General features: G+C 38.8%; 1 long non-coding RNA gene across 2 annotated transcripts in view; it reads left to right on the plus strand.

Annotated features, from left to right (window-relative positions):
• The window catches only part of LOC146406306 (uncharacterized), a 419026-nt gene that overhangs the window by 308638 nt on the left and 88391 nt on the right, over window positions 1-21997 (plus strand). The window contains exons 5-6 of one of the 2 annotated variants that reach the window (XR_014809194.1): window positions 19331-19686; window positions 20078-20777. The exons of the other annotated variant lie outside the window; for it this stretch is intronic. This is a non-coding gene — a long non-coding RNA (uncharacterized LOC146406306). Of the gene's footprint in view, window positions 1-19330; window positions 19687-20077; window positions 20778-21997 lie in introns of those variants that run through there. 2 annotated transcript variants of the gene reach the window in all.

Consider the following 21997-nt stretch of genomic DNA (forward strand, 5'->3'; position numbering starts at 1 on the left):
TCTAAGCCGTGTCTTTGACCTACACCACAGCTCACGGCAACGCCAGATCCCCAACCCACTGAGCAAGGCCAGGGATCGAACCCTCAACCTCATGGTTCCTAGTCAGATTCGTTAACCACTGCACCACATCAGGAACTCCCCAGTTTTTCAAGTCTTAAACCTCCGCTTTCTTCAAAGATGTCACTGACTTATACTTTGACAGTATTCAACCAACGTTTTAATCCTCTGTTCACATCTGCCAGTACTGTTTTCAATGAGTGACTGTTATGAAACATTTAATTTTAAACCATTTTCTTTTACATTTGGTATTAATTCAAAAGAAAACAGGGGTCACAATAAATCAACTCTGTGAATGTTTACATGTACATTACAACAGAGCTATTCGTGTTTCCCATACATGGACCCTTAATTCATTGAAGGAAACTAACTCGGGGGCACTTACCCGTGGAAAAACCTTGGACTAAAGCAGATACCAGTGGATTGTTTCATTGTTGTTAACTGAAGTGGAAACTCTGGTGACGAGAGACTTCTGTTGACATGAAACGGGTCTGTACAAAATGTGATTTCAAGATGGGTTTTTGGTGGAAACCTGCTGTTTCCATGCCACTGGCTTATTACTCACATTTAAAAACACGCTCCATGCAAGTCAAGACATCCGCATGCTCAATCACTTAAAAATTATTATGGCTGTGTTTTCATTAAAATGTTTCAGTAACCATGGGAAGCTCATGAAATTCAAAACATAAAAAATATCTGGGTGATAAACATGTATCCAAAATTTTGATTAGTCAAGATGACCTGGTCTTCCATGACAAAAGACTTAAAGAAAAAAAAAGTGAAATGATTTTGACTTCGATTCAGTAAAAAGAGGGTATGTGTATGCAGGGGGGGGTGGGAATCAGAGTTCAATCCATTTCTGTTTAAATCACCCCAGTCTCGTTGTTCAACTCTATCTTCTGCAGACAGAAGATGTGATACCAGCTGATACCTGTAGGTCATCACAGGCATGAGCTGTCCATGAAAACTAGAATTCTATGACCCTGCTTTCCTTACCTCCTCTGGTACCACTGCCCCTGTACCTGGCCTACCTTTATAATCCAACATGAGCCCCTAACTTTCGGATCAAGGAAGGATGACATAAACGCATGGCTCTGATATGGGCCCATGGCGGATGTGGGTCTCTAGGCTGCTAATATACAGAATCAATCTAAGGATTTCCCATTCTCATTAAGTCTCACTCAGAGAACCCATCCTTCTTCCACCTTTGTTCTCCTTGAGCAGAGACTTCCAAGGAGTCTTGACGCCTCCTGGACAAATGCATTCCTGTCAGCTCTGATCCAGGGGCTGAAAGTCTAGATACACCTGGAGTAAGAGGTGAAATATAGAGAAACCATGGACAACCAGGGAATGCAAGCAACATAAAGGAGTCTTAATGAATCCTCAATATCCTTCATTATATCATTTAATTTTTCAACAGCTGGGTATTTTATTGTTCCTGAGTTTGCTAAGGAAAGCAAGTAGTTGGAAAGGGGAGTTCTAATTCTATTCAAGAAGTCTTTTCTATGCTTTATGTGGAGTAAAAAAACATTAAAACATGGCTCGTTCTTGCAGAACAGTAGCCTGTCAAATGCAAACATGCTGGATGTCAGTGTACCTTATTGAGCAGGAGATGATGTCGGTTAATCTTTTTTTTTTTTTTTTTTTTTCCCAAAGAATTAAAGTCAGTCATCTTTTGCAATTGTCTTTCTCAGCCTCTCTCTCTCCCTCCCCCTCCTCCCTCCCTCCTTCCTTTCTTCTTTTCTTTCTTTTCCTATTTACAGGAGAATTTTCTCCCACTCAGGAACATTTGGGAGAAGTTAAGCCAATTCAGGGATGACATTTCATGAAAATTACACCTAGTAAGACAAAACATATTTTGTCCCTCTTTTGGATGCTGGAATTAGAACCAAGGAAATAAACACAGGTGGGAGGTGTCACTCATGCAGCAGAAATCACTGTGCTCCAACAACTACCTCCATATACTACAGTTCTGATTTTCTGCCTGGAGGAAGCCTTGGTCACTCATCTCTTTTGTTTTGCTGTGGGCGGCATCGTCATCCTTGTAACAATAGCTGACAGCTACCGAGTGCTCACATTATTATACTAAATACATGATACACATTATCTTTTTTAATTTCTAGCAACCCTAGGAAGTAAAAACGTTCCAAATGTACATTGTAGTGATGGGGACATTGTGGCTTAGAATGGTTAAAGGGCCTGTCCCAGAGTCACCATTGCAAACTAGTCAATAAGGATTTTAAACCAGGTCTGCCGGCCCTAGATCCAGAGTTTGTAATCACTGCGCTTTAGTGCCTCAGTAAATAGTAGGAGGAAGGTTTTCTCTTCCACGTCTGTTATAAATAAGCTTTTGTCTACAAGTTCATTATTGCTACCTGTAAGAAAGTGAGATGCATAATAACATGAATAAATTAGCTCAAGCGCATTTGACTCCAAATGAGAAGATACAAAGCATTGTTGATAAACCTCAGCTAACTACCTTACTGCCACATTTCCTGAGTAGTAAGAAGGAAGTTACAGCCTCTCTTAAATCTCTGGATGTGCAGGATGATAATTTCTCAATAAACTAAATCCTGCTACTATCGGAAGATTTGAAAATTTCTAACGATTATTACCAATGCCTCTAAACAACATGGATTGGGGAGAGCCAATCAGAAGCTTCGTCTGGGTTATGCTTGAATTTTATTTCCAAAAGGTAACTTAGCAGAAATGGAGTAACTGTTTATTATTTTCTGTCATTTTTATATCATTTTTTTGCCATGCATATTGTGCAGTAATTGCAGGAAATTAAATTTGAATCTTGTGACACAAGCATGTTGTGAATATCATAAAAAACACATATGTTCATAAATGGTAAAAAAAAAAAGAAAGGTGATAAACATTACACTTAGAAAACTTTCATAATCTTTCAGAACAATGGTAAAGGGAATATTTTAGGGTTCTTTGTTCAGACGGAATTCTTTTGCTTCTTTTGGGAGGTAAAGTTTTGTTTGGTGGACATATTTGTATTTTTGCTGTTTTCTCCAGGACCTTTCAAACGGTATCCTGCGAGCAGGAGGACATTTGAAATCTTACACAAGGAATTGACTTGGAAAGAATTACCAGGCACATCCATACAGAACCTGCAGATGAAGCCATTTTCCATTTGCCATGTAGAAATAAAAATAGGCAGGAAATCATGACTTTTTGAGCTTCTGCTTTTGTTATTTATCCTCTCTTTTGTGGCACCTGCTCCTGCTTTCCTTATTGCCTCTTCCTGGATAAGGTTAATTCCTATCTGATCCTTTTAGTGAAGCCCAGTGTTTACACCCTACTGTCTGGTTTGACCGAGAGTCAGCATCATCAGTTGATATGATGGAAGAGACAGTGTTCAGCTTCTCAGTGCTGGTCTGGCCACTGTCATCAATACCATCTCACATCCAGCTTTCATTATTTGATTTCTCTAGGTCCGCAAGTGGTTTCTTGGATTTGGAACATTGCTCTATCCATTTTCTCATGCTAATGGCAGACAATGAAGTCATCCTAACACATTTGCAAACTTATAAATTATTACCTTTTACCCAATTAATGCCACCCTGAGTTGGCAAGTTTTGTAAGTTCCCAACTCTCTACTGGCCAAAATCCTTTATCAACCCTCCAAACAATTTGTATGGCCTAGCTCATTTCCAAACTTTCCAGATTACTTCAGTTTATAATAGTTCCTCTCTTTGAAGTATTTACTGACTGAGTTATTCATTTCATTTTAACTGTTAAGCATCAGTTACTAGAATCTTTTACTAAAATGTCAAATATTTGTGACTAGAAATTAGGTCTTAATTATCCTCCAGATCCTGCAGGATGCTTCAATAATATCTTTATCTTCATCCCAAACCAAACACTATATTTGCCTCCCCAAACCAGTCCTTTTCTTTCCTTATTACTGTGGCCAGTGCTACTGTTGTTCCAAGTACCCAGACTCAAATCTTACAAAGTAAGTCTTGATTTCTCTCTCTCTCCATCACACCTCATAGCAAATCAATTGCAAAGTACTGTGCATTTGGCAATTTTAAGTTGTTTTTTATTTGATTTATTTGCTGGCCTCTAGAATCCCTTTGTTAAGGAATATCTTACAGGAAAGTCCAGTATATAATAAAAATAACTACGATTAGAAGAAACTGAATTGCCTTGAGCCTACAACTGCAGCCCTTGAAAGAACTCCCAGAATCTCTGAGGCTGGGCACTATTGAAGGGCTCTCTGTCAGAGTTGATCTCTAAATTGTCAAAAAACAGCATGGTATGGTAGGGGGAAAAAAACCTGGCATACATCAGAAGATCGGAACTGAGCCTTGACTTTCTTATCTCTAAAATAAGGTATCTTCCCTGTTTTACACACAGTTATCATAAGGATCAAATAAGATTCCACACATGGAAGCACATGGTAAATGGTCAGAGGGCAGGCAGATGTAGGGAATCATCACTTCTTTCCTTATCTTCAGGACCCTGTCCGCCTTCTCATTCTACCCACCATCTGGTCAACCACTGCTTCCGCATTTATCTTCCTAAAGCACATCCCTTCCACATCATTTCTTTCCTTTTAGGAGTAATTATAGCATTATTTATTATAGTGAAAACATCTAAACTTTTTTATATTAAAAAATATAGTTGATTTACAATGTTGTGCCAACTTCTGCACAGCAAAGTGACCCAGTCATATATGTGTGTGTGTGTGTGTGTGTGTGTGTGTGTGTGTGTGTGTGTGAACATTCCCTTTCTTATATTATCTTCAGTCATGGTCTAGCCCAAGAGACTGGATATATAGTTCTCTGTGCTATATATAGTAGGACCTCATTGCTTATCCATTCTAAATGTAATAGTTTGCACCTACTAACCCCAAACTCCCAGTCCATCCTACTCCCTCTCTCCTCCCCCTTGGCAACCACAAGTTTATTCTCTATGTCTGTGAGTCTGTTTCTGTTTTGGTGATAGGTTCATTTGTACCATATTTTAGATTCTATAGTGGTACATTTTAACATACACGAAACTGGAATAGGTAAATGAACCCATGTGTTTATGATCCAGCTTCAACAATGATCAATATTTTGCCTATCTTGTTTCTATGAAAAAATTTTAAAACTATCAAGTGTCTGAAAAAAAGGGGAGCAATTGAATAAACTTGGGTACGTTTATTTAGAGTGCTGTGAAGCTTTTAAAACAATACAGAATCATGTTATAAAATAATTCAGGATATATGGTTTTATCACAACTATGAAAGTTCAAAAACTAATGTCCAATCTGTTGTAGAAGAAAAAGACAGGCAGGAAGTACAGTAAAATGTTAACTAGTTTCCCTTTAGTGTTTCGTATCATTTCTTGACTCTGAAATGTCTGATAATCACCAGTGGCTGCTAAACGAAGAACAAGTGTCTCAGTTCAGCACTGAAGCCCTTTTACAATGAAGTCAAACCTTCTAGTGTTAGTGGCCGTTGTTCATCCACATAAACCTGATGCTTTAGCAAAATCCCCCACTCACTCCTTTCTAAATGCACCCCTTCTTTCCTGTCTCTCAACTTGTGTTGTAACTGTTCCCTTTGGCACCACCCCTGAAATGCAATCTATGATTCAAGTCCCACGCTCAGAACCTCATACCTAATGAAGCCATTTCTGATCCCAGTCCCTGCTTCTCTCTCTTCGAGACTCCCATCAGGAAACAAGAAAAATCCTTATGAATTCCTAAAAGGCAGAGAAATGCATTTTTAAGTCACTGTAGAGAGTAATAAGAATTTATGGGAGTTTCCCCAGCATTGTGTCTGTGAGGATGTGGGTTCAATCCCTGGCCTTGCTCCGTGGGTTAAGGATCTGGCGTTGCTGTAGGTTGCTGTGTAGGTTGCAGATGTGGTTTGAATCCCATGTTGCCATGACTGTGGCGCAGGCCTCAGTTGCAGCTCCAGTTTGATCCCTAGACCAGGAACTTCCATACTGACTTTTTACAGGTGTGGCTGTAAAAAGACAAAAATAAGAATTTATGAAATTTTCTCACAAGACTTTAATAAATTAAAGCAAACTGAAATATGTTTGTGAAATCCCTTTCTCTCGTTCTCTTTTTAAATATAGGCAGAACCTTTTACTTAAAGATAATTTTTCTCAGTTTATAATCCTCTCCTTTCTGCTGAAAGACTAAAATGCAAGTCAGGATGCTGTTTTGGCAAATGAGGACTGCCATGCTGAGCTCAGTAAGATCCTCTTTTCTGAAAACGTTGACTTCCTAAACATGAGAGTATTGGTATCTTCACACCAAAATATTTCATTTATTTAAAAGCACTGTTTACTTATCAATAGAGAATTTAGAATTTAAAACAAAAAGCCTGATGAATTGGAGAATATATTGGATAGAAAAGAAAATTTGTCACTTTAAGGTATAAAAGAGAAAGGGAATAGCTACCACGTAGGGGTTTTTATCTTTGTTTGATGTGGTAACTAAAAGAATTTGCAGAAAACTAGTGATGAGACAGCAGAGCTCAAGTAGGCTTTAAAAAAAATCTCATTCATTTAACTACTTGATAGAGATCTTAAGTGATTTATTTAATAAATAGACAATGCTTATTTTAAATGATCAAAGCTTTTTGTAGATAATTATCTGCTTATGTTAAAAGTAGTTTTCCTTTTAAACACTTTAAACCTTTTCTTGTTACCATCCTGTAGACTGCATACTTTTTTTTTTAATGAAGACAGAATTAACTGAGTGAAAATAAACTTAAGTCTGCTATCATTTGTGTGATTTCTTTTATCAATTAGAGGGTTTTGAACCAATAATGTTTTACTCCAGTATACATGGAAACATGATATTACTTGGAAACTCATCCACAACTTTATCTTTTCCTCTGTCAATTAAACAAAGAAAATGCTGATATTGTTACACCACTGCCATTCACTTGGGTAACCCTGGAGAGGCAGTGGTGGATTGGAATGTCCAAGCCATTAATTTGGAGATGCACTAAGAACCAGAATGCTCTGTTATCTCATAGGAAGCCAATTATGGGTGATGCTGGCGAAAAAAGAAAATTGAAATATAATTATAGGACTTCTGCTTCTGGCCAAGGTGAAGAGATGGAGTAACAGGGACCAGATTTGCCTTCATGCCTAAAACTAAAAAAAAAAAAAAAAAAAAAAGAAAAGAAAAAGAAAAAAAAATATTGACAAGATAGACAAAACAATGGTTTTCAAGACATTGGCCAAAAAGCTATCAAAGAATGTTTAAAACAAATTAAGCCAGCTATAAAATTGCCCAACCTTGAGAGAATTCCTAGGTTTCAAGGGCACTCAGGGGAACCCAAGCAGAACCTAGCAGAATCCCTGAGTTAAGAGGCAGAGCTGGGAGACAGACAAGATCAGGAGAGCGGGATTTACTTCACTGTGTGCCTGAAATTAATGCAATTGTGTAAGTCAACTATATTCCAAAAACATTTTTTAAAAAGAGAGATGAAGAATAGATGTTCAAATCCAAAAAAAATGGTTAAATAACAGCATCAGACAAAAAGTACTAGGATGCCAAGTGCATGGTGTACACTGTGTCTCTCAAACTGAAACCTTGAGCATCCACAATTTCTTTTAGAATTTTATTTAATTATTCCAGTACTTGAATTTACATTTATGTTTACCAATGCATTTCTTCTAGATGAAGGTCAACGGATAGCATGGCTCACCTTGTAATGCAGGTTTCATAAAAACCCAGAGAGAGAAACCATTGGAAGAATTGAGTCATGAAAATGAACCCTAGTATGGCCACAAAAACTCAAAAAGATTGAACCAACCATAGCAGGATTCCATCTTTCACTGAGCCGTAAGCATATGAGGGGGAATTTTTCCATTTCTGACTCCGTAGATTGGGTTAGGTACCCATTTAATGCAGATTTTCCTAACACCATCATCTTTAACCTTATTTCTAAGTGAACAAGTCAGCCTTACAGGGAGATCAAGTGACACTCCATTAAAGTGGATGGCTGAGGATTGCTCATCATCAGAGTTTTGTTTAAATATGAGACTTGATTATCCTCAATTATCAAATAAAGCCATGACATGACAAGTTCCAGTTTAGTTGTACATAGTTAAATAGGCATTCTCTGTATTAATATTACCAAAGTTAAAACACAAAAGCTGGTTTAAATTAAAACTGTCTTCATTTTCCCCCCATGATTAAAACCCACATCAGAGGTTTAGTTTCAGCAAAACAACATAATACATCACATTTAAATTCATGTTGTCAAATTGAACTTTATTGACTATGTGGTTTTGGTGATATAGTTTCATTAATGCTAAAAACACAGGGATAAATGTGCTAATGCACATAGAGGGCTTGGTACAGTCCCTGGCACATTAAAAGCATTCAATAAAGATTAACAATTATTATTTTGTGGAAATTTATAGCAAGTTTTATTTTAGTACATGTTTATGTTACATTATTGTTATATCTCATTTAGGATAGCACTGAGGTCCACAATTTTTCTTTAAAAGGTCTGTAAACAGTACTCAAGTGTAATAAACACTAGGTTAGAAAGTAACTGCCAGAAGTTCATTAGTGACCAGGGGGCCTTCCTGGAAGACATCAAAAAGCTGCCTCATTATTATGACAAAAACTTAAAATAGAGGCACAGAAAAACAAAGTGCCTCATTTCAGCCCATTCATCAGAGCAATAGAAGAGCCACTTACGTTTTTTAGTTCCCGTCTCTAGAACTATGTGTTCTTTCTTCCTCTCTTGTCACTAAACCCTAAAAAGAAATAGTACTTATGATTCTTTTGTCTTTACATACTGTTTTTGAAAGCAAATAACAGTTGATTTTTAATTAGCAAACAGTACTTACTGTATTTTTATATAACAATTTTTTCAGTTTGCTTTGAAAATTGGCAATTACAATGACATTGAATAGAGGTTAGAAGACACATTAATTACTGGAGTAACCTACATATTTACACAATTGCCAGTCTTGATGAAGCATCAAACTCTTATTTGACATATGTATTAATCTCAACTGTGAACATGAAGACCACATTTCTATGGAAATATTGACAATAACTTGCAATCTCCTTGCCAAAAAAACCACATTTTAAAAAAATAAGATGTGTATCATACCTGTTTAAAAGCTACATAGACTCCACAGTATAAAGGAAATCTATATATGTGCATAAAATAAAATCTGTGAAGTACAATCATAGTGACTGGAGCTTTCCATTTAAAAATCATAACACAGTAAAGACTGGCTACAAAACCTGGAAAGATTTGCCTCCCAACAACAAGGAAGTAATTTGAAACAAAATAGGTACAAAAGCAGTGGTTCCTGAATCTTTCCTTTCTGAGCTATATGGCAATATATCGGAGAGTGCCTTCCATGTACAGGTGAATTAATTGAGAGTGAGACTTTTAAAAGACATAGATATGAGTGTGTGTTTACATACATATGTCTATATGTACATATATACACAAATATATGTGTATATGTATCTAACGTGTGCACATATATGTGTATGTATATCTTTATGTGTATGTATATGGTATATATATAGTATTGATATAGGTAGATAGATAAATAGATGATAGATAGACAATGGCAAATCTGGTCTTCCTTTAGGAGCTAAAAAATCTACTCGGAGCAATGAGATTGATACATGAAGCAAAAGTGAAAAAATTCAAAAGGAGATACAAATTATACAAATTATAGCTCCATTGCCTCTAAGCCCCCCAGCCTTCTGGGTCATGCCACCCTTTCATATCCCAACACCACTGAGAGTTCTAAAGAATAGAAGGGAGGTACTCCACGTTCCTGAATTCCTTATCCCTGGTCTTGATCCTTCCTTCATCTGCTGTCTTCTCTGTACCAACCACCACCCGACCCCAACCCAACGAGTCATTCCCAGGGTATCAAATGCTACTTGTCCTCAGGTCTCTCCCACTCTCTTACTCTGTCTGTCTTTCCCACTCTCCCCTTCTTTCACTGTGCTAATACCATTCTCTGCACAGCCTCTCTGCAGCCAAGGAAACACACATCTTCTCCCTTAACTACATAAGAACTCCCTTCCCTGTTACCTAGGTATCCATCCCAGAGGAGCTTACCACTCAGTCCTGACCGTGGCTATGATTTTGTGGATTATCCTCCTGAAATCAGCTCCCCTCCCACCACTTTTGAAGTTCTCTTTCAGAACTTCCCAAACTTCCATCTCTTGGAACATGACTGGGGAATAGGGGGAGGCAGACAATCCTTATTATTTCATTATGAAGAACAACTGTCTGAATAATGAAACCTGTCTCAACTGCTCTCAGTCCATGTAAAACCCTGTGTCCCAACTTTGTCTAACCGTTCATTAAAGTGTTTTCCCAGAAGCATCTAGCTCAGAGAGTCCTGCTACTCTCTAACAGCACAGAGATAGCATCTTTTTCTAATAGTATATAAGTAAAGGTTAGTATTGTAATAGACTATAGGAGCTGTATACAGCATTTTGTATATTTTGTTGCTAGTGTACAAAAGTCTGAACATAGAGTTGGAGTGAGGCGGGAAAAATGATTGGATGGTTAGGGAGGATTCAGATGGTAGGGAACCTTGAAGACTAGAGAGAAATGTTTTGTTTGGGTGTGAATTCTTTGACTCATGGAATATTCATCATTGTATTGATTAATCTCTGAAATTTGGGGATTTTTCGAGTTATCTTTTTATGTTTGATTCCTAGCTTAATTCCACTGTGGTCAGAGAACATACTTTGTTGTCAGCATTATGAAATTTATTGAAATTTGTTTTTATTGCCCAGCATTTGGTAAATTTTAGTGAATACTACATGTATACTGAAAAAAACATATATTCTGCAATCATTTATTTTATTGTTCTACATATGCCTAATAGGCCGAATTTGTTAATTTTATGGTTTACATCTTCTGTTTGCTTACCCATTATCTAATCTGCTTGTTTTGTGTTATCTAAAAAGATAAGTTAAAACCTCTCACTATATTTATAGATTAGTTTATTTCTATTTTAAGATTCATTACAATTGCAGGGATATAAAAAAATGTGAAAAAAACCCATGTGACTTGGAATCAGTGAAATATGGGAAAATGCTACACATCTGGACACACATATGAATAGTGTGTAAATTTTGAACCCCATAGGATAATAAAAGAATTTGAGCATATTCTGGGCAAAGGCTGGAGTAGAAGGATGGCAGAATGTCTAGGGTTGAGTTTAGATTATTTTAAAGGGGTAGGTAAGTATGTAAGCATACCACAGAAAGGAACCTCGGGTTTCTTTTAACTCCCTTTTGAGACATGAGCAAATCCCAACCAGCTTATTCACTGCTCCCTCCACAGAAGGTCTCACTTTTAACCCCTTCTCTAGGGAAAGGAATCTTGACCTGGGGTTCCATGGACACCCTAAAATTGGTGAGTTTTAGGGGGCCCTCTCAATTACCTCAAAAGCATGTACAAAATTGTGTGTTCATATAAATATGGCATTTATTAGGAGAAGTCCCATCCTTTCACCAGATTATCAGAATTCTCTGTCATCCAAAAGTAAGTAAGGACCACTGCTCTGGAGCCAATGAAACTTTTCACACGGAATACACTCAAACTAGACAGGAGGACAGGGGAGGGCACAAAAAGGCCCAAAGCCCCAAGAACCAATCCATCTTCCCTGGACCAGCCCCACCTTACCTCCTCAGTAGCCAGTCTAACTCTTCTAGAAGTCTTTATATAACTGTTTATATAATGGTTGAGGAATATCAACAACCCCATCTGTCCTACAGTGAAGCATTAACTTCCTACCGTTAAAAAAATGAATAATGCCATTTGCAGCAATATGGATGGAACCAGAGACTCTCATACTAAGTGAAGTCAGTCAGAAAGAGAAAGACAAATACCATATGATATCACATACCTGGAACCTAATACACGGCACAAATGAACCTTTCCACAGAAAAGAAAATCATGGACATGAAAACAGACAGTCGTTGCCAAGGGGGAAGGGGGAGGGAATGGGATGAATTGGGAATTTGGAGTTAACAGATGCGAGCTATTGCCTTTGGAATGGATAAGCAATGAAATCCTGCTGTATTGCACTGGGAACTATATCTAGTCACTTATGATGGAGCATGATAATGTGAGAAAAAAGAATGTATATGTGTATGTGTAATTGGGTCACCTCGCTGTGCAGTAGAAAATTAACAGAACACTGTAAACCAGCTATAATGGAAAAAATAAGAATCATAAAATTTTAAGAAGAATATTATGAGTAATATATATTTACATGTCTGCTGTCTCATTGGCTCTTTACCAAATCTATCTCCCCTCGACTCCCCTGATTCTTTCCTGAGGACAAGGTGAGTTACATAGGATATAGAGTCATAACTCAAAAAAGAAGCTTCCCCTCTTTGCAGGGGCTTCCGACTGAGCACGGTCCCCATGCACTGTGATGTAGCATTCCCCACACCAGGTGCTCTGCAGCTTCTGGACCGAATAAGAGTCCTATGAGTCAAGAGTGTTTTTCAATCCTGGATACATTTCTGCTATGGCAACAGTCCTAAAGACATGGCTTAAGGCTTATCCCAGGCTGTGACCTCATACTTTTTTTCACGTTTTATTTATAAACATTTCAGGATGACAGTTGACAACAGGGTTGTGCACAGAAGGAAGACTGATGTACAAGGAAACTGAGAAACAGGAAAGTTTAATTCAAGTTCAGTGGCCTTTTCCAGGTGTATGTCTGCTGGACTTCGGGCATTAAAAAGCTGGATTAGTTGACTCTTTTCCCCAAAGAAATTGAGGAAAACAAATGTACTGAAATATCTACAAGATTTAGTAGAAGTCGGGGGAAAAAAACCACTTTCCTTGGTAGGGTCATATAGAAATCCTATCTAAAATATCCCCAGTTTAAAGGTACTTTTTAACCCAACAAATGTGGAAATATTATACAGCTTTTTCAATATAGGTAAGAGGAAGTCCGCAGTAGTGATTTCAGGGAATGATTTCTTAGGTTTTAAAAACAGATACAAGGAAGAAACAGTCTCCCCTACCCTACCATCCATTTCTTGGTGGTGGTGGGTAAAGATGAGATGCAAGGAGCTGTAGCATTCATCATGTGATGATGAGGAGAACTAACTAACATACAGCTGGCAGAGCAGAAGGAAGAAAGGACCTTGATCCTTATGACACACTGAATGATTAAATAAACTCACCCTTAAACTTCTCTCCTTCTGATATTATCATCATGGGAAATTACAGGGTTTTTAAAAAGTTGTTTGGGATAAGATCAAATGTATGCATGCTTGAAAAAAAAGTTTCCAATTTTTAAAAATTGAAGTATTGTTAACTTACAGCATATTAGTTTCAAGTGTACAACATAGTAATTCAATATTTTTGTAGACTACACTCCATACAAAGTTACTGATAAAATATTGACTATGTTCCCTGTGCTGTGTATTATATCCTTATAACTTATTTATCTTATGCCTAGTAGGTTGTACCTTCTTAATCTTCTTCACCTATTTTTCCCCTCTCCCTACCACTTCCCCTCAGGAAACCAATAATTAGTCCTCTGTATCTATGTCTATTTCTGTTTCATTATATTTATACTCTTGTTTTTTTTTTTTAGATTCTACACATAAGTGAAAACATAAGTATCTGTCTTTCTACATCTGACTTACTTCATTAAACAGAATACTCTCCAGATCCATTTATGTTGTCTCGAATGGTAAAATTTCATTCTTTTTTATGGCTGAGTAATATCACACCTTCCTTATACATATCTGTTGATGGAGTCTTAGATTGCTTCCATATCTTGGCTACTGTGAATAATGCTGCTATGAACATTGGGGTACATGTATCTTTTAGAATTAGCTTCTTGTTTTCTTCAGCTGTATACCCAGGAGCTGTACTGCTAGATCATATGGTAGTTACATTTTTAGTTTTTTGAGGAAGGACCCGCCATACTGTTTTGCATAGTTGCTGCACCAATTTACATTCCCACCAACAGTGCACAAAAGTTCTCTTTTCTTCACAGCCTTGCCAACACTTGTTATTTCTTGTCTTTTTGATGATAGCCATTTTGCCAGGTGTGAGGTGATACCTTATTGTGGTTTTGATTTGATCAGGGCATTTCCCTGATGATTAGCAATGTTGAGGTAATGTCTTTTCCTGTGTCTGTTGGCCATCAGCATGTCTTCCTTTGAAAAATGTCTTTTTGGATCCTGTCCCATTTTTTAAAATGGTTGTTTGATTTTTTGACATTGAGTTGGATGAGTTCTTTATTTATCTTGATTATTAACTTCTAATCAGATAAATCTTTTGCAAATACCTTCTCCCATTCAGTAGGTTGCCTTTTTGTTTTGTGGTGGTTCCATTAGGTGTGCAAACTTCTTATCCCGTCTCTGTGAATGCACCACTACCCACTTAGGTGCCTGAACCTGAAAGTGGGGCATCTTGCCTAACTACTCTTTTCCCTTTATATCCTCCATTTAATCAGTTTCCAATACATCATACTTCTATCTCATTTGATATTTTTTTTACTCCATTCCTAACACATCATTTTATTCATTCATTCTTTCTTCTGAATTCCTAAAAGTCTCCTAACAGGTTTCCCCGGCTGATCATCTCAGCCCCCTTACAACCAACCTTCCACATTTCTTTTGGCCGACTTGTATGGATACAGGTCTTATCATGTCACTTTCTTCTTGAAATCCAAAACTGAGCATGTGATCTGGATTCTCACTCGGCATCTAAGGCACCATATACCCATCCAGTTAATTTCTCCTTTCTCTTCTTGTGCCATCTTTAATTACTAACAGCTGCCAAAGTACCATGTCATGTCACATCTCCTTCCTTTATTTATTTATTTTTATTAAAGTATAGTTGAGAAGTTCCCATAGCGGCACAGCAGAAACAAATCTGACTAGGAGCCATGAGGTTGTGGGTTCAAACCCTGGCCTCACTCAGTGGGTTAAGGATCCAGCGTTGCCATGAGCTGTGGTGGAGGTCACCAATGAGGCTCAGATCTGGCATTGCTGTGGCTCTGGTGTAGGCCGGTGGCTACAGCTCCAATTCAACCCCTAGCCTGGGAACTTCCATATGCCGTGGGTACAGCCCTAAAAAAAAAAAAAAAAAAAAAAAAGACAAAAATAAATAAAGTATAGTCGATTTACAGTGTTTCTTCAGTCTCTGTTGTATAGCAAGGTGACCCAATTACACACAGGTCCCTGTGCTGTACAGTAGAACCCCATTGCCCATCTGTTCCAAATGTAACAGTTTGTATCCACCAACCCCAAACTCCCCATCCATCCCACTCCTTCTCCCCTCCCCCTGGCAACCATAAGTCTGCTCTCCGTATCCATGATCTGTTTGTTTTGTAGATAGGATCATTCGTGACATATTTTAGATTCCACATATAAGTGATATCGTATGGCATTTGTCTTTCTCTTTCTGACTTATTTTACTTAGTATGAAAATCTCTAGTTCCACCCATGTTGCTGCAAATGGCATTATTTGTCCTTTTTAATGGCTGAGTAGTATTCCATCGAATATATGTACCACATCCTCTTAATCCATTCATCTATTGATGGACATTTAGGTTGTTTCCCCATCTTGGCTATTGTGAATTGTGCTGCAATGAACATAGGAGTGCATATATCTTTTTGCATGAATGTTTTGAATGAATTACGAAAGACATTCTTCACAGAGCTAGAACAGAATATTTTAAAATTTATGTAAAAGCACAGAAGACCTCAAATAGCCAAAGCAATATTAAAAAAGAAAAATAGGAGTTCCCATCATGGCTCAGCAGTTAATGGACCTGACTAGCATCCATGAGGATGCAGGTTTGATCCCTGGTCTCACTCAGTGGGTTAAGGATTTGGCATTGCAATGAGTTGTGGTGTAGGTCACAGACACAGCTTGGATCCTGAGTTGCTGTGGCTCTGGCATAGGTTGGCAGCTACAGCTGCTATTGGACCCCTAGCCTGGGAACCTCCATATGCCATGGGCACAGCCCTAAAAAGACAAAAAGACAAAGAAAAAGGGGAAAAAAAAAGTAAAACAGAGATGGAGGAATCAGGCTCCCTGACTTCAGACACTACTACAAAGCTACACTTATCAAAACAATATAGTACTGGCACAAAAACAGAAATATAGATTAATGGAACAGGATAGAAAGCCCAGAAATAAACATGACTAATCTATGACAAAGGAGGCAAGAACGTACAGTGGAAGAAAGATAGTCTCAATAAGTAGTTCTGGGAAACTGGAAAGCTACATGTAGAAGAATGAAAGTGGAACACTATCTAACACCATACACAAAAATAAACTCAAAAAGGATTAAAGACCTAAATATAAGGCCAGATACTATAAAACTCAGAGGAAAACATAGCAGAATGCTCTTCAACATAAATCACAGAAACATCTTGTTAGATCCACCTCCTAGAATAAGATCAATAAAAACAGAAATAAACCAATGGGACCTAATCAAACTCAAAAGCTCTTTCACAGCAAAGGAAACCATTAAAAAAATGAAAATACAACCCATAGAATGGGAGAAAATCTTTGCAAGCAATGCAGCAGACAAGGGCCTAGTCACCAAAATATATAAACAACTCATACAACTCAACAACAACAACAAAAACGACCTAATTGAAAAATGGGCAGAAGACCTAAATAGACATTTCTCCAAAAATAGATATGGATGGCCAATAGGCACATGAAAAAAGTGGTCAACATCAGTAATTATTAGAGAAATGCAAATCAAAACTACAATGAGGTACTGCCTCACTCTAGTCAGAGTGGCCATCATTAACAAGTCAACAAGTAACAAATGCTGGAGGATGTGGAGAAAAGGGTACCCTCCTTAACTGTTGGTAAGAATGTGAATTGATACAACCACTATGGAAAACAATATGGAGATACCTCAGAAAACAAAATCTAGAACTACCCGGTGATCCAGCAATCCCACTCCTGGGCTTGTGTCTGAACAAAGCATTCATTCAAAAAGATACATGCACCCATATGTTCATCACATATCTCCTTCTTTTGAACAATCTTCTCTCTAGAATGCCCCCACCCTCGCTCCTTTTTCTAATTGTTTGGAAAGTCAATTTGGATATTACCTCTTCCAGAATGCATTTTGCCCCTGACCTTCATCTGTGCCACCACTGCACTTATCTCCATCACTGTCTTTTCCCCTACTAGATTGTGAGCAGAGATTATGTGTTATTGTCTGGCATATACTAATAAGAACACTTTCACAAGGACAGCACTTAAAACATGAAAATAATTGCTGCATAGCTGCTTATTATATATTTGATTTAACTTACTGAGTTATTTAATTCTTGTATCTACCTTATCAGGTAAGCTCCTATATGATTATTACATTCATTGTATATATGGGAAAATGGAGGTACAGAATGATGAGGAAATTTCCCCAAGTAACACAGTCGCTAAGGGACAGAGCAAGGATCTCAACTTAGGCTGTCTGACTTCAAAGACCATGTTGATGGGTGGCTTCTCTGTTCGCTTGATAAATGTCTGCTTCATGAAAGTCAGGATGGGATGGGGAGTTTGGGAAGATGCTCCTGACACTTCCAGCCCATGTGCACCTGAAGGAGGCAGGATGGTTGGGCTGGTGTAGGGGTTCCCTTCTCACTTATAGCTTTCTTCTCATGAACCCTTTGATTACAGAGTGTGGGGGGTGTCTTCCTCTATTCCCTAATCCTTTGAATGCTGAGTATTTCCTTTTTTAGGAAATAATGTAGTCTCTTTAAAAGCATAATAATAATAATGGTGGTGATTATAGATAATATTTATTGAGTATTTTTTAAAAGTTTTACCACTTCTGGGAGTTCCTGTTGTGGCGCAGTGGAAACGAATCTGACTAGTATCCATGAGGATGCAAGTTCGATCCCTGGCCTTCCTCAGTGGGTTGGGGATCTGGCATTGCTGTGAGCTATGGTGTTAAGTCACAGGCATGGCTCGGATCCTGTGTGGCTGTGGCTGTGGCATAGGCCAGTAGCTGTAGCCCTGATTTGATCCCTAGCCTGGCAACTTCTATATGCCATGGATGCAGCCCTAAAAAAGAAAAAAAAAATAGTTTTGCCACTTTTAGTAGAATAAAGACTATATCTCCTTGCACAGACATTTTAAACAAGAAAACATGGTGCACGCATTCATATCAAATAGGTGACTACCCCCACTCCTTGCATGCAAGCTGCCCTGTTTAGGATTTTAAGCATTCTTCTGCTACAATCCAGACAGAGAGGTTGATTTGGTCTTTCTCTGAATAGCCCAAGTCTACCATCCATGAAAACCTCTACCTAACCCTCCCTCCTACCAATACCCCCATCCCACACCCACCACAGCTATGATGCAATGGAAAGGGAACCAGCCTAGGAGTTGGAAGACCTTGGTCATCATTTTATAGCTGTGTTACCTTATAGAAATCATTTAATCTTGCTGAGCCACAGGTTCCACATCTTTTAAATGAGAGTGACAATTACTTCTGCTTCACAAGGTCACCTCCTCTAGGGTATCTGACCCCATCATCTTGGGAAAGAACTAATCTTCCCTTCATTTCAGTACTTATCTACCTTATTCAAACTGTGTGTAATAGTTGATTTTTCTACACCATCTACTAGATTGTTAATGTCTCAAGAGCAGGGACTGGGTCATAGCTGTCTTTTGGTCCCCATCCCTAGGGCACCTCTTGGGCTGAATTTCCACAACTACCCCCACCTTTCTCTTCAGTTTTCATTTGTAGTTTCCTTTCATCCTCAAAGCTATCCATGACATCCTTTAGGATCTAAAATCACTTGAGGAAAACTGACAGGGTAACACAATAAGGATCTCATCAAACTTAGATGGAAGACCAACAAAATATTTCCAGTCATGATATTCAATCTTTACGCTATCCAAAAATAATAAAAAGGCCAAACCTCATCTAATGCTAATGAATATAGAAGGACTTCTGCTGATGATCTGGCCAGTATATCTATGATATCATAAATGATGTTTTAATTTCTAAAGCAGAACTTGGACAGGGGAAAACTGTGATTGATTTTCAGTGGAATGGCTCTGGATGGGAGACTCAATGGAGATATGTTATTGAGAAGTGTCCAAGCCTTTAGAATTTGTGGGTGATAGCTGATTCCTTAGATACTACTCTTTCCCTCCCCTTCCTAATCTCATGGTCTGTTATGGCTTAGGTATCCTAGTTTGGGCTGAATATTGTTTGGAATGTCAAAACAAGCATGCATATTTTAATGATTAAGGTTATCCCTCTCTAAGGATATTGCTCATCTGGATATTGTCACCTCAGAGTGTGAGGAAATGGAGTTTGGAGTGTGTGCACTTCCTGTCATCAGAGAAGAGGAGAGAGAGAAGACAGTCTAAGTGTGAGGAAGAGGAATCACTCCTGCAGATGCGCCCTTTGACTCCCATTTCTTGTTCCCTGCCAACCCTTTGGAGATTATTTTCAGGGAGCTCTCCCCCTTCCTGTGAGGCCAGAGACTTTTCTGGTTATAAGACTGTTGTGTGTGACATGTTTAGGCAAGCATGCAGCAAAACCACAGAGAAACAAGGGATTAAAGAAATAAAGCTGGACAAACTCAAAAAACGCCTTCTGAAGATCTCCCCAGCTTGAGGTAAACATCCCCACCTCCCCTCCTCCCACTTCAGTTTCATGGTTTACTCTGTGTTCTACTTGTGGCTGTTCCTTCTACTCCAGAGAAGGGAAAGTAAGTTGTCTTATCTTTAAGAGCGGCTTCTCCAAATAGCAAGACTCTCTGAGTTCAGGACTGAAGGAGAGAAAGTGCCCTTTCCTGGGGGAGATGACCTCAAAAGGCAAGAAAGCAGTGGCCTCAGTCATTTGAGGGTGGGTGACCTTTCCCATTGGTCATGTTGAGAATAACCGTTCTTCAAAGCTGTACCCTGTGATCTTTTGATCTGGACACCAGCTCAGCCTAAGTCAGAGCATGGATAGTTCTGTTCCTTTTACCAGACATATCTGATTTAGAGGAAGATTTTTTTCCCCAGGATTATCGTCTTCCTCTTACCTACAATGAACAATATCGGAATCAGACTTCCATCGGCCAAGTTCCAAGCGCCATCTTGACAAGGAAGAGGCCCATAAGTCCTCACAAATGATTCTCAGCCTTGGCATATGCAGCAGCCTCATCCAGATTCCAGCAAAGAGGAATTGGCAGGGCATGAATAAGGGCAGAAGGTAATTGAGGAGCTGGGGCTGGTTTTAAGGCAGGACAGAGCCCAGCACCACGAGCTGAGCTGGAAGGAATTTGCTGTCTGTGCCAGATGTCATAAAGAGCTGCTGAGCTGGTTGAGCTCTCTAGTGCTCAGGAGCAAATCAATCAGATGAACTGCAACTGCAGCTCTGCTACAGACCATGAGCTAATGTGGGCTCCACCCCAGCAAGCCAGCGCTGCGGGCACTGGAGCCGGCACTGGGAGATGGGGAGAGCCGACGCAGCTACTGCCTAGTGCCAGAAGGGAGAGACAAAAAGGGCTCCAGAGTGAATGCAGCCTTCAACAGCTGTGTTTCCATTCTCATCACTGCTGGGCGAGTTGGGGGTGCTAATTGTGGAGCTGGAGAGCTGTTAAAATCAGACCCGATATGTTAAAGGAGAGTCGTGATGATACTTAGACCAGTGTCTGCAGTTGAACAGGCACAAAAGCATTATGTCGGGAGACGAAATAAAGCAAAAGAGACCATGGGAAAATGAAGGAAGCTGGTTGGTTGATCCCTCTTCTGTTACCTCAGCAACTTGTCCACACTCTTGTTAATAGCCTTTATCGCATGGTGATAAGGTAATTTAAAAAAAGAATCTCTCCTGTTTATTGAGCTATTACTATGTGCACGCACTGTTATAGGAATTTGAAATATTTCATTTCATTTAATCCAGACTCAAAGGGATTAAGTGTCTTTCCCGAAGATGTGTGTGTGTGTATGCACATTGATGGCTATCAGGTTTCAAATCCCAGTCTCCCTGACTTTATGTCATATATGTCTCCCTGACTTTAAGCCATTATGCCATATAACCTCACATTTCCAAGGCAGATACTTTATAAGAATTTGTAAATTAATAAATTGTGGCACTTATGGTCAAGAAAATAAAATGAACCAAAGTCACCCAGTTTGGAAATTAAAAACAAGAATATTCCCCAGGAACCAAAGAAAGGGACATACATTGACCATATGGTCACAGATTGAAGTTTTCCGTTTTCTCTCCCTATAATAGCCCTGCCAGACAGCTAATAAGAAAAACATATTGCAGAAAGAATCTACTCTTATCACATGATACAGATTTCTAGTAGCAGTAGAGTTTGCTGAAAACAAATAATAATCTGGCAATAGGTAAGTTCAGCTCCTCTTATCCTGGGGTTGGGGAGAAATATACCAAGGGATTCATGAGTTTGCCCTTTAAGGACTATTTAAAGATGCTATTTGAAAAGGAGGGGGGCATGAGACAGCGACTGTCTTCTTAGACAGCCCTTGAGTTCATCAGAAGCCACATGCCTCCATGTCAGGCTGTTCACTTGATGGAGTCATTTGAGATCATTCTGGAAAGATTTATGATCATTCCTACCATCTATAAAAGGGTAGACAGGTGCCACTACTACATTTTATATGACAAAACTTCCAACAAGGGGGAGTTCCTATTGTGGCTTATCAGGCTAAGAACTCAACTAGTATCCATGAGGAAGTGGCTTCAATCCCTGGCCTAACTCAGTGGGTTGGGGATCCGGCATTGCTGCAAGCTGTGGTGTAAGTCAAAGATGCAGCTCAGATCCAGTGTTGCTGTGGCTGTGGTGTAGGCCTGCAGCTGCAGCTCCAATTCGACCCCTAGCCTGAGAACTTCCATATGCCATAGGTTTGGCCCTAAAAAGCAAAAACAAACAAGCAAGCAATCTTCCAACAAGGAAATATTCAAGCTAGCCT

This window comes from Sus scrofa, chromosome 1, assembly GCF_054392235.1.
Source record: "Sus scrofa isolate SSC_HxYL_T2T_F1_AM1 chromosome 1, Sscrofa_HxYL_maternal_Yorkshire_Landrace_v2.0, whole genome shotgun sequence".
NCBI lineage: Eukaryota > Metazoa > Chordata > Mammalia > Artiodactyla > Suidae > Sus > Sus scrofa.